A 17,516-nucleotide genomic window follows, 5' to 3' on the forward strand; every position below is an offset into this window, starting at 1 on the left:
TTGAGTGATTCAAAGGTCTGAAAGCTGGCACACAGAACTTTGTGAGAGAATGCTGAAGTGCTGAAGTGGGGCCCTAATTTTTTGTCTGTGAGGTCCTGGTTTAAATTACACTGATAGGTCTTGACAGTAATGCACTACTAGTGACTGACTTCTCACTCAAGTTACCCAAAGCATTACCCAAAGCAGGTGATTGCCTCGACTCAGCTCGCAATGAGAATGCAATCACTCTCTGAACCCCACTGCTCCTACCACCACAAATTGCAGCCTCCATCAGGAAATCAACAATTTATCTGTCACAGAAAACTGGCTTGTCAGATCAGCACTGAAAATCCTGTCCTGCTGCCTCCCATGCTGCACCTCTTCTGCAGATAATGAGAGGACATCAAGCTCCAGGACTGTCAGACTGACACCTCTGACAAGCTCTAAATCCTGGGGCAGGAAATTGTCCTTTTTTTTAAGCAAACACTTAACGTCTACAATTGACTGCCTAGCCTCAGTGACATAAGTTGTCATTACTTATAACCAGGATTTCTGCTCCTTGGAGTTGACACGGACTGCCTAGGATGCACCTGTACATGTCCTGGATGTTTTGCCAGCTTGCTCCCAGAATTACAGTCCCATGTCTCAGCCAATGCAACAGCTTTTGCTGTAGCAATGGCAAATGTCACCTTGTGCTGTTGACATGCAACCAGAACATCACTGCAAGGGTTTTCTCCCTAAACCAGTGACTTTACCCTCTCACCCTATCTGCATATCCTTTCAGTGGGTTTGCTGTGTCAAGCAAAGGCCATGTGTGCCTTCCTCCTTGGCAATCTCCTCTTTTTCCTCCCTCCCTCAGCACTGGGGACATGAATTGCCTGCTACCTCTCACACATCTCAACGTTTGTTTCTTTAAGGTGTCTTGTCTGTGGATATTAAAATTGCAGGTTGTGAGAAGAGGGACCATCTTGTGTTCTATATTTGTGTAACACACAGTGACACATAAGTGCCTCCTGTTTCTAGCTGCTTTGGTAATGCAAATTAAACAAGAGTAGTGACATGGCTGCCTAATTACCCTGTTTTCTTCTCTGTGTCAGAAGCAATTTCAATCAGTTGAATTTTGTAATGACAGAGTTAAGAGTAGGCACCATACCAAGTCTCTTCTTTTGCCCTCTGATTGCTGAGTTTCCAGACATGGGTCCTTAAAAAGCTAATGGCACTGTGAAAAGTCAAAAGCCAGAGTCACCTGCTCCTTAGGATCATAGAATCATTGAATTATAGAATAGTTTGGGTTGGAAGGGACCTCTGAAGGTCATCTAGTCCAACCCCCTGCAATGAGCAGGGACACATCTTCAACTAGATTGGGTTGCCCAGAACCACATCAAGCCTGGCCTCCTTCTCTAGATCCTTAGAGTGACTTAGGGATGTTTCACTTCCCCTTCGACTTATTTTCCCCAGCTCAGTGCCAGTCTCATTTTCCTGCTCCAGCCCTGAAAGGAGACTTTGGGGCTCTCCCCACTTTCTCTCCCACTGGGGTAAGGCAGCTCCTGCTGGTGCCACCACCCATGTCCTAGGCAAAGGCCACTTGTGTTGCACTCCTAATACTGGCTGTGCTGCTGCGCTACAGCTATTAGATGTTCTGCGACATTTCAGTTTTAAAGTGCAACTTCTGCTCTGATACTGGCAGCCCACAACAGTGATTTAAATGCCTCCTACCTCCTTTCCTGAGTGAACACTTCAGCACCACTGCTAAGAAGCACAGCTGGCTGACAGCTTTTCGGGAATCAGCCGCCTGAAACAAGTCCCAGGGAGAGGGAAATATGGCATGGTGCCCTGCTTGCTTTGCAGATCTGAAATACACAGGGGCTCAAAGGCCTAATTCTTCAAAGATTTTCTTTTTTAAATGAGCAGATTTCTAAATGCGATAGGAGCCTTTGGTGCTGGTTCTTACCTGAACAGGTACCTTCCGTGCAGGACCAGCTCTCCTGTGCTGCTTTTTGGTTTTGGTTGGTTTGGGTTTTTCTGGAGGGAGGGGTTAGACGTTTGGGTTCAGGAAAAGCTTAACCAAACTCCCTGCATGATGTCGTGGGTACAGGGGGATCCCTGGGGCAACCCTTTCCTAAATGGGCTTCAAGAATTCTCTACAAGAAACTCAGCAGCTCCCCAGAGGAGAAGCTTACACCAGTACTGAACCAAGCAGCTAATTTTCAATAGCCACCTATAATTCAGCTCAAAGCTTTCTTGTAAACCAGAATGCTTTTTCAAGGGTACATTTAACCTTATTTTTTATTGGTCCTAGCTGAAACTTAAGAAAAAAGAGTCATGAATCAGGAAACGTTGTGTTTTGCATTAGATAGCCAGATCTAGTATGAGCGCATAACTAAGTAAATATTTAGATTAGTGCTCTCAGGAATATGAATTTTCTGCAGATGTTTTGGCTAAAATTTGAACATGCTCTGATGGCAAGCAAGGGATATTGAAGAGAAAACATATGGAATAGAAAGTAGACTGCACTTAATTAAATAAGAAAGAAAAACAAAAGTAGCTGAGTGGTCACAAAAGTAATTAACACAAAGCTTATTCTTTTTTTCCCCAGATAATATTTATAGGATTTTGTGATACTAAGATATCTAAATTGGAACCAACTTCTCAAATACCTTTGATGACAAGCCCCCTGTTCCCAAAGACAGCTCCTAAAGAGCTTTGTTTCTTTCATCTGATGTAGACTGTCATTCCTTTTAAACAGAAGTTGATTGTGCCATATGAATATAGCCTAGTCTGTTGTTTCTGGTGAGATTTGCAGAATGATGTCAAAATCACTACAAAATTGATGTGGAAACCGATGCACAACAGTAGTCAGCAGCAATACTGAGCAGCTGTATGGGCAACTTCTTCCCTAGACTCGGAATACAGAGACACAAAAGGGCATCCTTGAACCTTCAGCTGGGAATGTGGCCTGCAAAGGAAAATGTCCCTTAGTGCTGACTGGTAGGAAAATTAACAGGGATCTTGGCTCACTGGCTTCCTTGTGGCATGGCACAATGCTCAGAGCGTAATCTAATGAAACCAGACACACCAGGTGTGATTTGCATTTTCTAATGCAATGAGCTTTGCCTAGAGGTTCGCAGGTTTGGATACTAGCTTTACAATTTTAGAAAATTTACGTTCTTAGATACATAGGAATTGCCACACAGAACGACCAAAATGCTGTTTCAGCCATTGTCTTGTCCCTGATAATGGCCAGCAAGCAAGGCAGCCCTCGGAGGTGTAAGTGCAGCATGTCTCTTACCAAGTCAGCAGGAATCCTCTTTTGCACAAGCAGTCATTTAGCGCCTGACGAGGCTTGCTAGATACCTTTTTCAAGAAGCCTTCTCTGAATTGCAGCAATTTACCTGCCTAGATTTTTCATTATGTATCTAACTTTGCCGTGCATATGTGCGCAGTGTACATTTTTGAAAGCTGCATATTTTACAGCTACAGCTCATAATTTGACAAGGCTTATAGCTTAGTCAAATAAAACCAATTCCCCGCACAACAAGCATAAATGCTTTTTTTGGCAAATGCTGTTTCCCTGCCAAATTCCACTTACAGCCCCAAGCCTTTTCACTCATCTCATATAATTTCATATACATCTGCTTAAAACATGGGCCCTTTTTAAATCTCCCCAAACTCAAAAATGCCTCATCAATTTTTCCTGTCTTTCTCTTTCCACCCTCTTAAGGCAGAAAAGAAATATTTGACTCCTTTTAACTTTTTACTCATCTGCTTCTATAGAACAACACTCTCATAAGTCTGTAGCAATGCTCCACTGAGTCATCAATGCACGTTTATAGAAATAGAAGTATTTAAAAATTATCAGTAACTAAAAATTAAGCATGCAATCAAAAGTCTTCAGCAACTTTAACAAAAGGGATCAACACCTCTCTTTTAATTGTCGAAAGGGCCCACAGATGTAAATTGGGAGATGGGGAAGTAAATTCTTCAGTGTGATCTGTAGTGGTTGGTTTCTATCCCTTAATGAGTATAAATCAATACATCTTTTGTGAAAGACAACTACTTACCCTGGGAGATTCAGATGTTATTGTGCGCTGCTAGTCTATGACTATAATTATTATTACAAGCTTGACTTCTTCAAAATAAAGATGTGTTGAAAGCCAGAAAAACTCGACTTGCTTCTGTTCTGATGTTGGATTAAAATGAATGACAAAACTATGTAAGATTTGAAATGAAGACTGCAGGAAAGTATCATCCTGGTGTGCACAAATCCCATTGTAAACCTTTATTGCATTAGACTATTTTTGAAGATCAGAAAAATAAATGATCCATACCCCATCACACATCACACTGATTTTTTCTAATTCTTTGTCAAAGAGTTACACTATAGTTAGATCAAGACTGTGCTGTCTGTGCCATAACCTTCTAGACCTTATCTAGGCCATAATTAAGCATAATTATTTATTCATTATTTTTCAGGCAGAACAGTAAGTCAGGGAATGCAGTCTTTATTTGAGAAAAACTTAAGTCCCTTCAACCAGGGATTGTTTAAATGAAGTTTGCCAAATGTAGTGCTTGGACAAATCAGTGTACCAACTGTAGGAAGAGAGTTAGTTAGAGAGTATATGAAAAGTATGAGTCATACAGCGTAAGAACTACTATTCTTAATTTCTTAATAGCTTTTTACCTCCAAGCAGATATTTTGCTGCAGCCTGGTGGGGAGGAGCACTCTGATCATGCTGATTAGAATGCAAAATACTTGTATTAAGGCTAATTTATACTGAAAAATGTTCCTCTCTAATGGCAGGAAATTAAGACTTACAGCTACCTGTATGGCCTCTTGTTAGACTAACAGACATTCCAGGAACTGAATAGCACTGAGGTTGGAGTCTCTTTTCATTACTGGATACAGGCCTTTTGGGTTATGATTAAGATTAATCAGCATAACAGGGAAAGGAAACTTGTAGAATCATGTCTTCCTTCAGATTCCTGTGACTGTGGACCCAGTTAGCTAATATACTTGTTAACAAAAGCAGATTAAAATTTCACTTTTGATCTAAAGCTAAATTGAAATGCAAGTTAATATTCCCAGTTTGACTGGGAGCTGAGCAATGGCAGGCACTGAAGGAGGTTATGTATAGCATTTTCTAATGATCCTCGACAAAGATTGCATTTTAAATGTTATTAAAAGAAGGCAAGAAATATAAATTTGCTTCATTATAAACAAAGGTAAGTTCCATCTTTCTCCTGAAGGTCTATATAAGTTTGGGAATCTTGTGTAGCACAGTACTACAGGTGGCAGATAAAACTAAGTGAAGCTCTTCCAAAGGGAGAATATTCTGGTTGGGCCAAGTCTTGTGGTCTTGTGTCCATGAAGCCTCTGGGCCATCATGGTTTACATTGGCTGCAGATCTGAGTCATTATATCTTTCCTGCTACATAATTCAAATTAATTTAACTTGGGTGGACAGGTACGTAGATGGAATAAAAACCTCTTTGTTTTGAAATATTGAGCATTGTAATTTGTATTCAACCTAAGGAAAAAAAAAAGCCCACAACAACAAAACAACAAAAAAAACCCAACAACAAACATTGTCCTAAAAACCCATTGTCCTACAGAAAATGCTTCTTCTCCTTACACAAGATTTTTCTAATCAAACACCTCAGCTACAAGAAATATGTGCTGATATTTTGTTCATAGCTGCAGGTGCCTGAAAATGTGTCTGAAGAATGGAAAAATCAGGGGCCATTCAACTGTTAGATAAAGCAAATGCCTATGTGCAGGAATACTATTGTATGTGTTCTGCTTTCCAGTCTCAGTCGAAGGTACTGCTGCAACCATCACAGCATCCTTACTTAGAACCTGGATGAAAAGCAAGCAGAAGTTCACTGCTCCTGAAGTTACTTTGAGGGTGCTGAGGAATTTTGAAGCTCTTTGCTTTTCCTGTGCATGCGGCTTTTGCTTTACTTATTAAATTTTACTTATCCCAACCCACGAGTTTTCTCACTTTTACTCTTCTGATTCTCTCCCCCATCCCACAGCGGGGGAGTGAGCAAGTGGTTGTGTGTTGCTTAGTCGCTGGCTGGAGTTAAAACAAAGCATACCCTCACCACTGTGTTGCATATCCAACAACATGAATGAAACTAACTGTTCTGAAAAGACCACACAATTTTGTTCTTTTTTTATTAACTGATAGAAGTACCTCATCTCTACTGGGTTGCTAATCCCAGCAGATTCTCTACAAGCAGCTGTCAAAAGATCGCCTGATTCTCAGCATCAATCAGGAAGATACAGAGGCATTAAAGAGATGTAACTTACAACATCTTCCATACTTATAATGAGTAAATGGGAAAAAATGATAGCTTTTTATGTTGGGAGATATCATTAATGCTTTCTTTAAAAACAGAATGAATGAAAGTCAGGGCTGGCCTAGCTAATAAAAAGCAAAAGTAGATCAAGCTTGATCTGGGTTTTTTTGTAGCTTCTATAGCCTTTTATCTTGTTTTTTATTTAATTGAATGTATGTGGTCTTTAATTCATTGGTGTTGATCTGAACATACACATTCTTTATTTGACTTTAAATATAGAATTATTGAAGGTTAAAAATACCCCACATTTTTGAACAATTTGTCAGCATCTGGATCACTTTCTTGATCCAATTTAGAGCATATATACATCTGAGCTTTATGAGCAAGATTCAGAAGGGGGGGACTGGCTTGCCTCCAGAGGATAAGCATATGTAGCTGGGTTTGAGAGGAGGTAGTAAGTTCTTTACTCAGACTTATCACCAGAAAAATCATGGCATCCAAGCACTCCTTAGTGTTAAATCTCATAGTTAATGCAGTTAAACTGCCTTTGTCACAAGCACAGAATAAAGGCAAAGCAAAGCAATGTAGAAATACAATGAAGCTGCTTCTGTTTAAACTGCTGTTCTATTCTCAGAAAGGAACTGAGAAATGGATGTGTGTTAATAACTATGCTGGAAGAACTGAACAAAAGAGAACTTGCCTTTTTAATTATAAAGTGTTTTTACCAACCATGGGGTTTTGTTAGTCACAGATAAATTGGTCGTATGTCATCAGGAGCAGACAAATGCAGCCTGTTCTGTTTCTGTTTGCAGAGGTGACTTGACATTCTTGATCATTCAGATCTGGTGAAATGGGAGCTAAGTTTATTTTTGCTACCGAATTTGCTGAACCAAGAAAAGTGTCACAAAGGTATTTTAGCCTCAGTTTCAATGGTATTTTGGAGTAAATGAATATTGTGTTTTGGAGACGAGGGTGTACTGTAAATGTACTGCTAATATCTCTTACAACTAGGATAATGCTGTAGCTAATTAAGTGGAAGAGTCACTTATTGTACATGCTAATTGATAACAGTCTCTTCACTATTGACTTAATCCTGTGCTCTGAATTTCAGAGGAAGGCCCAGTTGCAATATTAGGGCTTCAATTCATACTGCACTCTTGGTACCCCTCAATGAAGTCTAATTGAAATTTTTAAATGTGTATTCCCCTCACACAGCAAACGTAATTTGTGTTGCTGTGGAGTTAACTCCAACATTGTTGTAAGTGCTCATTTAGACTAATGTAGGGAGAAGCAATTATTTTAAATTCCTGACCCATTTCATCCTGTTTTTCTATGGAAGCAGTCTTGTATAACCAGTCTGGATGAGATTCAACCTACCTAACTTCAGACATCTACAGTGCAGATGTTTATCTCTAGGTATCCTTAGATACATATCTGATTTATAATTGCCTATAATTTCTGTGAAATCAGCCAGCTTAGAAAAGAAAACAGATACTGCAAGTATACAAACCAAGGAAAGGCTGCCTCTAAAGTTCCTCCATTTGGAGACCTCAAAGAAGCACACAGACGTGATCTGGCGAAAGTCCTAGGTGGGCAGGGGCAGCTAGTCCTCTAAACTAGGCATCTGTCATGGATATAAGTTTTCAATAACTAAGGTGAGAGTCAGCTTAGCTGTGGAAGCTATAGCTTTACAATATAGGTGCCTGCACTTGAACTAATCACCTGAAGATCCCTTTTTCATAGAATCATAGAATAGCTAGGGTTGGAAAGGACCTTAAGATCATCTAGTTCCAACCCGCCTGCTGTGGGCAGGGACACCACACACTAAACCATGTCACCCAAGGCTCCGTCCAACATAGAGAAAAATAAAGACATTCAGGGTGCTGCTCATCTAGCCCATTTTAAATGTCTAAAGAAGGCTGAGAATTGCAACCTCAATGTATCCCTATCAATGGATAATAAAGGATTTTAGGATCACTAACTTAGATATTCATTTGGCATGATGAATTCCTTCCTCGTCTCTTAAAACTAATATCTACCTTCTCTGTACAAGTAATGGAGAGTGGAAGATGCTTTCAAGTGATTAGAGAGCAGGATACCATGCACCTAAATAAGTTTTCATTGATTATTTGGCAACTTGATGCATTTACCTCAGATGTACTGTCCCATTACTTGACTAAATTTTAAGAACCAGCTTGATCTCTAACATAAGCAGACTAGATCTTGTCACTAATTGCATCAATTCTCATTAGAAAAGAAGTTCTAGTTTTTCTCTCCCTCAGGAAAAGTATCAGTAAAGGATGGTTCAGCTGCTTGGATCTCAGATTACCTGGATATGCTTACCTGAAAACAACACTGTTATTCAGAATCTTACAAAGTATTATTTGCTAGATAATGAAAGCAAAGAATAAGAAGTGAATGAAAAAGTGAAGACTAGAAGACAGAGACAAAACAAATGTAAAAGAATATTTACTTTACTTGTAGAAAAATCTATTTATATTTGGAAATAAATATTGGATACATTCCCAGCAAATGCATAGCAGCTAGCCATAGCTTCCCAAAAATCAGCTATGACTATTAGCTATTTCTGGCAGCAAATGACTGCAGTTTGCATGCTTTTCTGTCCAAAAACTAAGCCAAATATTGAAGTACTTCCATAGTAAGTTGTTCTTACTTTCTTAGTCAAAGGGGTAGATTCATCTCACCCAGCTTCAACCCTCTAAACATTAGCTATCTATTTTTCCTATAATTACAGGAAAGAAGTAGGGAAACCCAAACTGATGTTCATCCTCCCTATGGGAGGTTGAAGTTTCATAATTGCCTTTTACCAGTCCAAAGCTGTTGTGCTGTTGCAGTCCTGCCTAAGTCACACTCAGCCTCAGCCAGGTCTCTAGTGGTTGTAGTGCTGATCAAAAAATGGAATCAAATCACCTTGGTGAACGCTAGATTTTGATTTGATTTGATTTTGTTTTATTTTATTTTGGTTTTATTTTATTTTATTTTATTTTATTTTATTTTATTTTATTTTAAGAGCAAAAGAAAGGAACAGAGATCCACATCAGTAAATTGTCAGATTGCTAGACCCATCACAGGGAAGGCAGCACAAATGCTCAACTGAGAACAGGAAGATGCGTGGGGCCAGTCATTTCAACAGCATCATATCTCACACAGACTAAGGCTGATCATGGCATTGCACTTTCAAGCCACATTCCAAAGAGGGGATGAGTTGTCCTCTTCAGAGCCTCTTTTCCTCTACTGACTGCAAAGGGAGTTTAGATTTATGCATTTAACCCATAAATGGCAAAGATTAGTTGAAGAAATTGCATCCAGACTTAATTAGAATACAGATACCATGAGAGAAACCACCAGTGTTCTCAGCATGTTTTACCAGGGAAGTTCTGCTTTCCACAGGAATGGACCAAGTGAACATCTATTTACCTGCTGTACAGATTTAGATTTTTTTTTCTTTTTTTTTTTTTTTTTCTTTTATGATGGGAATTTGCAGTGCTTTTCTCAGCAACAGCATTCAGAGAGGGTATCCAGTGATATTGAGCTCTTCAGGTCAAATGGGAATTCCCAGTCAACTGTGTAACCTTATACTCCTGGATTGCACACACATTAAAATCTTGCCAGTAAAATCTGCCCACTGACTACAAAATTTCTTTTTTATCCAGACTATACTCTGATTATATCCAAAATTTCCTTCAGCCACCACTAGTTACAACTGCATAAGGCATTTTGTAGCATTTGACTTGTGCATGCAAACTGCAGAAATAATGTATTGCATTTCCATAAGCTTTAGCTAGCATTCTGTCATGGAAGTAAATCAGATCTATATCTAGGTCCTTCATAAGAAGTCTAGAAACAATGAAATAATAATATATGCACATGGAAGATTTCTGAAGCGCCTTGCTCAAGCTTTCAGATCAATTCTCACCTCACACCCCTTTCTCAACTCCACCAACTTGAATTGTTCCTCTGTTAATCACACCAGGGTAAGTGAAATCTAAAGGAAAAACATGAAACATTAATTTATTTGGGGATGGGGGGAGGGAGGGGAATTCTTGTGAGAATCCTTCTTATGTACAGCATCTAACCATTCAATTACAATATCACAAATAACATTTATTGACTGTCAAATATGATTATCTTATACTGAGAAAAAGGAAACCAAGGAAATGGACAAACAAAATTAGAACACAAAGCAGTTTGATTAGGTTAGAAGCACAAATGTTGAGAGGAGTGTATAAACTTTAGCTACAACATCTAAATCTCTTAGCTATACCCTGTCCCACATGATCTTACATGGTGGATATGGGGATAAAGCCTTGTATGTGTGCACACAAAGCTGCTGAAATTTTGCCAAATCAGAGTTTTGCAGTATCTGCTGCCAGTTGCACTCAGAACCTGGGTGGGGAAGAAAGGAAAGTAAGGGGGGAAAGCCTCATTCATGTTTGATTTGAGTTTTCTGCAAAAGATGTTTATCTTTACAGACAAGTTTGACTAGTAGTTGCATAGCTGCTGGCAACAGATCAAGTAGTAAAGCCCTGGGATAATAGAGAATAAAACAAAGAAACTGCTTTCAATTTTCTCCTTGCAGATAAAAGAAAAGCAGACATGGATCTAAAGCAGAAAAGAAAAAGAGTAAACATTTTCCTCTAAGGCTGCATATATAGCCCTGTGAAATACCTGTTACAACTTTAATGATTACTGGCTCTCTCCCACCATTTCTGAAGGTTGAGACATTAGTCATCAAACGAACAATTGCTACTAATAATTCATTTGGTAGCATTCCAAATCATACTGAGTCATGGGACAGTTATGGTGCTTTATATATGAGATGACACAGGAATATTTTCATAGTTACTGACCAATTCAGAAAATCCCCAAAGACACACACGCACACAATAAAATTTAAAAAATTCCATACACAGGTCAGTATCACTGTTTGTTATAAAGCATGAACAGGTTTCAAAGAGATATTAGGTGAGAAATCTTCCAAAGTACATGGTATTTCAGGACAATATGTTCAAATCTGACTATGATCAGGCTTCTGAAACCAGTGCCAGCCACTCGGTTCTGAGACTTTCCCTCCCTTTTAGTCTACATATAGATTCAGAGATTAACATTTGGACTGAAATCAACAAGAGAAATGAAAACCAGACTACAAAATTAAATACTTTCAATTTATGGCATTCTAGGATGTAACATAAACCATTTCATGTGAAGATTCAAGTAAAATATGATCTTGGTCTACACTATTTTTACAGTCAAGCCCTCCCTAACATAGAAAACACAGTTCAGAAATGTGGAGAAAATGGTCCCTAAGAACTCAAATAATAGTCACAGAAGATTTAATCTTAAACTTTCTTATTTCAATGGGAGACATGCTTCTCTAAACAGAAGTTGTTATATTGTCTCAGTTAAGCTATTTCTAATTCATGTGAGATGTGTACCTATGGAGTTCTTTTCACTGGTTGCCTAGGCTTAGACAGCTATGTACCTAATCTTTAAAAGATGTAAGTCGATAAAATGAACTTAAATCAAGACAAGTAATGGTGTTACTAAGAGTTCAAGTGGCTAACCCAGTGTATTTTATAAATTGATATATAAAGCTTATATGCTGCCTTCAGCTGAAGTAATAAGCCACTGAACTCACATAAGTTTGGGGGATTTTGACAGTTAATTTATAAGTGACAGCTCAGAACAAGCAACTAAGACTTCAGGTCTCTCTGTGCCAAAAAGTAATTAGCTTGAACCTACATGAGTTCTCTAGCAGTTAAAGACAAGCTGAGCTGTTTTATACACCCTGTAGAATATTGTCCTATCAACTCTGTGCAAATGAGCTTTCTTTGCAGCCTTGCACAAGTCTATTGTAAACTAAGGGCAGATTCTGTCTTAGAGGAATTCAGTGAAATCTAGGGACAGAATTTGGCCTATACTTTTAATCACTTGCAAAATTAAAAAATGCCATCTCTTCCAGACACAGATTTGTTATCTCCTTTCCATTTGAGTGTTTACAATAAGCTGTAATGGCACAGTAAATTATAATGAGTATCACTAAACCCTTGCATTAATTAAACACATATGTGAATTGTCTTATAGCAGAAGTACAGAGGGGTTTAGGTCTGTGTAGCCAATGAATGTAGAAGTTAATGCAAGTTCTACTATCCGCAGCAGTATTTTAAGGATGTATGGGTAGTATGATAAAGTGACAGATTGATAAACTATTACATTTTACTTCACAGCTGAATCGGTGCTTTAGAAAGTCTCACAGACTGCGATGTTCCTAGCACACAATAAAAAAAAGTCAGTGAGGTGACGATACAAGTTGTACTTACTTTAAGACCTTTAAGGACAAGCGCTTTTGTTGCTCATATTCACCATCCCTGATTCTCTGGACAGCATCAAGGTCATTCTTGCCAATTGAAACATTCTGAACCCTATGTGGCTTCACTGAGAAATGAAGGGAGAATTACGTCCTTTTGAGGATGCATAAAGAGCACAGGTGACTTGAACAAGGTCTTCCAGTGTTTGAGTTGCAAAGATAGGACCAGAAGACAGTTTTTTTTCCAAATCTTCATTCTTTTTTCCCTGGATCTTGCTGCTTTAGCATAATGGAAAACCTAGGGGACAAACTTCTGAGCTGCAACTCTTAGCAGAGAGTGACTATATTCATTGAACTTGACACTTCCAAATCAAAGGGAAAGAGCATGTACAATTTCTACAGCAATGTAGTTAACAAATATAATCCTCAGTCAGAATCAGTATGAAACAGCAGTCATTTGAAGCCATGCCACTACAATAAAGAAGTAATTAGGTCATTGCACTTTCCAATTTCTGACACAAAAACATTGAATAAAGGAAGAAAATTCATTTCCATCAAGTATGCTGCTGCTAATTTCACTCTGAAGACATTCTTCAGTGTTTCAGCCTCAGAATCATTCTCCCTCTTCTTCCAGTTCCACAGCAGTAACAAGTTGCCAGTCCTGCTTAACTGCAGCTCCATTTCAGTTTCTCATTTTCTCTAATCTCTCCCAGTGGAATAAAGAGTTGACCAACAGTATTTCCTGAGAAATTTTATTCATAGATTATGAACATGAAAAGAAAGATCGTGGTCAATTTTTTAAATTTACTCTTTCTGTAACTCTTTCTTCATAAGAGGAGATGATACGTTTGCTTAAAATCCACAGACTTTGAACCTGTGTATGTAGAAATTGCTTTTGAAAAGCAAAATCAAGTATTGAAGCCTTCATCTGGTTACAGGCCAGGCTTTAGGCTGGCTTTCAAGTTTCAAAACTTTGGTGGAAATGCACAGATATAAAATACATTTTTTTCTTTCTAACAGCAATGTTTTCTCTTCATAGTTTTGTAAGTTTTTACACTTTGCAGCATAAAGCACTTTTAACCATACTCAGGTAAAGTGGAATCTAGGCGATTTCCCATCAAATCTTGCATCTATCAAAGACGCAGAATATCCTTTCTGTCATAATCATGTGTTTTTCTTCTCTTTATCTTATATATAATAAATGCTTTAGGGATTACAGAGAGACATTTGTTAATCTATGACCTGTTGGTATCCCACAGCTGAAAAACAGAGAAAATTATCATAAAAATATCTCTGAGAAAAAAGGTACATGTCAGTTACTGGTTTATACAGAATTTACAGAAAGAGACCAGGATGAAATTTCTGCACCCTTAGATAAACACAGTGCAATTCTCCAGCAGAGATGAGAGATTAATGCCTTAGTATATAGCTTCTCTGCACATTCCAATCTATCTTACTGTTAATGGAATTGCATACACTTACTGAAATGCAAAAGCACATCTTTACAGTGATATCTAAACAAGGAGATAAAAAGTGTGTTTATTACAGAAAGAGAGCTTGTACAGACAAAGTGCAGGAATGACATTTCTAAGGTTGTTCTTATGACAGTTGTCTTGTATTACCTTGATGGACAATCAGTGTTGCCAGGACCTTGAAAGAAAGACTACATTCTTTACTAGCACTAATGATCTAAGGGATGCCTGCATTGTAATTGGCAGCTGGATTAGGACTTTATTTTACAAATAGCACAGGACATTCGTATAGTGCCAGCTCCCACAAAGTCATTGGAAATTTGAATTTATTTGGTGTTTTTCTGAGGTGTTCAGACTCACATATGTATAAAGGAATAAAAAATCAATAACACCTTTCATTTAAAAACCATGAGATATTTTAACTTTTCACAGGGCAAGGTTTGGTGGTTTGAGGATTGCATAGTAGCTTGCTTGCTTGTTTGCTTTCAACTCTCCAGCTAGGCTAAGGATTTACAAATAGTCTGTCACTGTTAGACTGCTAAAGAGATCGAGACTGCAGCTGTAGGAGGAAGACACTGCCAAGACAAAGTAGGAGAAAACTCATACCAAGGATGGCAGAGCAGGTAAGATGTCAAAGAGTCAGCACAGGCAGTGCCCAGTACACACTGTTGGTTTGCAAAAAAATCCTTCAGACCTACTAGCTGGTGTAGGCAGATACGGTTATTTTATATAAGAACCATTATAAATTCGAAAACCAGCACTGACTAGCTGCTTTTTTGAGGATGGGGAGCCATGGGGTGCTGTGGGGATCTCAGGAATCTCAGGGACCTCAGGTATGAGCGTTATGGGCAGAGCTGGGGCCAATAACTGGGCCACAAATTGCCCCTTTTAGGGAGCTTGACTCTTGCTCTTTTAGAAAGCAACAAGCTGGGTCCCCAGCCCAGCCAGAAGCAGCACAGAGACAGGACTGAGCATAGGTAATCCTATGGCATTTCCAGAGCTGAGGTGATACATGGCTGAGCCGAAGTGGGGCCTGGAGTTCTGGATGGGTCATTCTAGGTGAGGTCCACTGAGGATAATAAGGCCTCATGCACCAAGTCTTAGGAGAAATCTTCAATAACGCTAAAAGCTTTCTTACTGAATCCCTTTAGTGTCCTAGATCTACCGGTGAGCTGAGTGCAAACAAGCCAAGACACACACTAAATATAACCCCATGAAATCTGTACATTTTCTCATCGGTATTTCCCTCTTTTGCAACAGCCAAAGACTCAGAAGAATTACAGAACAATATTAGAATGGTTTGGGTTGGAAAGAAACTTAAAGCCATCTAGATCCAAACCTCATGCCATAGGCAAGGATGCTTCACTCTAGACCATGTTGGCCAGGGCTCTGTCCAGCCTGGCCTTGAGCACTGCTACGGATGGAGCATTTACCACTTCCTTGGGCAACCTGTTCCAGTGCCTCACCACCCTTACAGTAAAGAACTTCTTCCTTATATCTAACCTGAACTTCTCCTCCTGAAGTTTAAAGCCATTATGCCTTGTCCAGTCACTACAGGCCTTGATGAAGAGTCCCAGTCTGACATCCTTGTAGGCCCCCTTCACATACTGGAAGGCTGCTATGAGGTCTCCACGCAGCCTTCTCTTTTCAAGGCTAAACAACCCCAACTTTCTCAGCCTATCTTCATACAGGAGGTGCTCCAGATCCCTTAGTATTCTTGTGGCCTCCTCTGGACTTGTTCCAACAGTTCCATGTCCTTTTTAAGCTGGGGACACCAAAACTGCACACAATACTCCAAGTGAGGTCTCACGAGAGCAGAGGGGCAGGATCACCTCCTTCAACCTGCTGGTCACGCTCCTTTTCATGCAGCCCAGGATACGGTTGGCTTTCTGGGCTGCGAGCGCACACTGAAGCCGGCTCATGTTCATTTCCTCTTCGACCAACACCCCCAAGTCCTTCTCCGCAGGGCTGCTTTTGATCTCTTTGCCCAACCTGTAGCTGTGCCTGGGATTGCTCTGACCCAGGTGTAGGACCTTGCACTTGGCTTGGTTAAACTTCGTAAGGTTGGCATCAGCCCACCTCACAAGCGTGTCAAGGTCCCTCTGGATGGCATTCCTTCCCTCCAGCGTATCAACTGAACCACACAGCTTGGTGTCATTGGCAAACTTGCTGAGGGCGCACTCAATCCCACTGTCCATGTCACCGACAAAGATGTTGAACAAGACCGGTCCCAACACCGATCCCTGAGAGACACCACTCGTTACTGGTCTCCAGCCGGACATTGAGCCATCGACCACAACTCTTTGTGTGCGGCCATCCAGCCAGTTCTTTTTCCACCGAGTGGTCCATCTATCAAATTGATGTCTATCCAATGGGGGTTATGTTTCCCTTTTTCCAATCATCAGCTACAAATAAAGTTCATATGGTATACCTGGAAGTGACACTACCTCCTAAAGGCTGAATCATGAATTGTTTTCAGACCACAGAGATATTTTCCTTTTCCCCATCCAGCTCTAGAGATGTTGGCTGCCCCTTGTCAGAAACCATTGCCCACTCTGACAGTAGAACAAAGACTTAATTCTTCTCAGGCAAACTCAGACTGATTTTCTTAGACAGTTTAAATCTTTCGTCAAAGATTACCTGAGTGATTTTGCCTATAGCAAATTAGGGATCACATGCATGTGTCACTTCGCAGGTCCATAGGCCCAAACCTTGCTGTTGCTAACAAAAATGCCTGCCTTAGCTGTTTAATATGTGAGGTTGAAAAAGCCTGCCAGATAGTTCTTATATATAGACACACACACATATATATACACAATGGAAGCGTCTGCTTTTGTCTGTTGGAATGCAAAATAAAACATTGAATAATAAGTGGATGTTTCTATTATTTCAGTTGCATATTTAGATTGCCACTGTTTATGCTAATTTTTAATCAACATATGGTATTTATTTCTGTATTCTCAGTTATTTGCTGTGCTCTTTGGTGAATGAAGCAAATTAAATGGGAAGAAGGCTTGAGGCTGCAGGGATGGCAGAGGGACACAGACAGCAGAAAGCTGGGAGCCCTTACCTTCCTAGAAAGACTGAGGGACCTGGTGAGGCACAGAAAGTCAGTGGCCAGGCCTAAGAGGGAAAGAAGACTGTGAAAGTTGTGGCTCATTCAGGTTTCCACACATACATTTAACAGCCTCCAAAATCAGGTGCTGGGATAATCAAGTCCATAGCTAGAGCGGACTCGTGCATTCATCCAGCTATGCAACAAGGGCCTATAACTGACAAAGTAGAAGCTAAAATCTTAAGGTCAATATTTGTGCAATTTTTATATTGATTGCTCAGATATTGTGTACTTCCATTAAATGAATCTCAGCTTTGACAGATACGCAGTTTAGGCTCTGCTGTAGCTAAAGTGGTAAATCTGAACTTGTAATTAGGTAT

This window comes from Psittacula echo (assembly GCF_963264785.1).
Source record: "Psittacula echo genome assembly, chromosome: 3".
Classification (NCBI taxonomy): Eukaryota; Metazoa; Chordata; class Aves; order Psittaciformes; family Psittacidae; genus Psittacula; species Psittacula echo.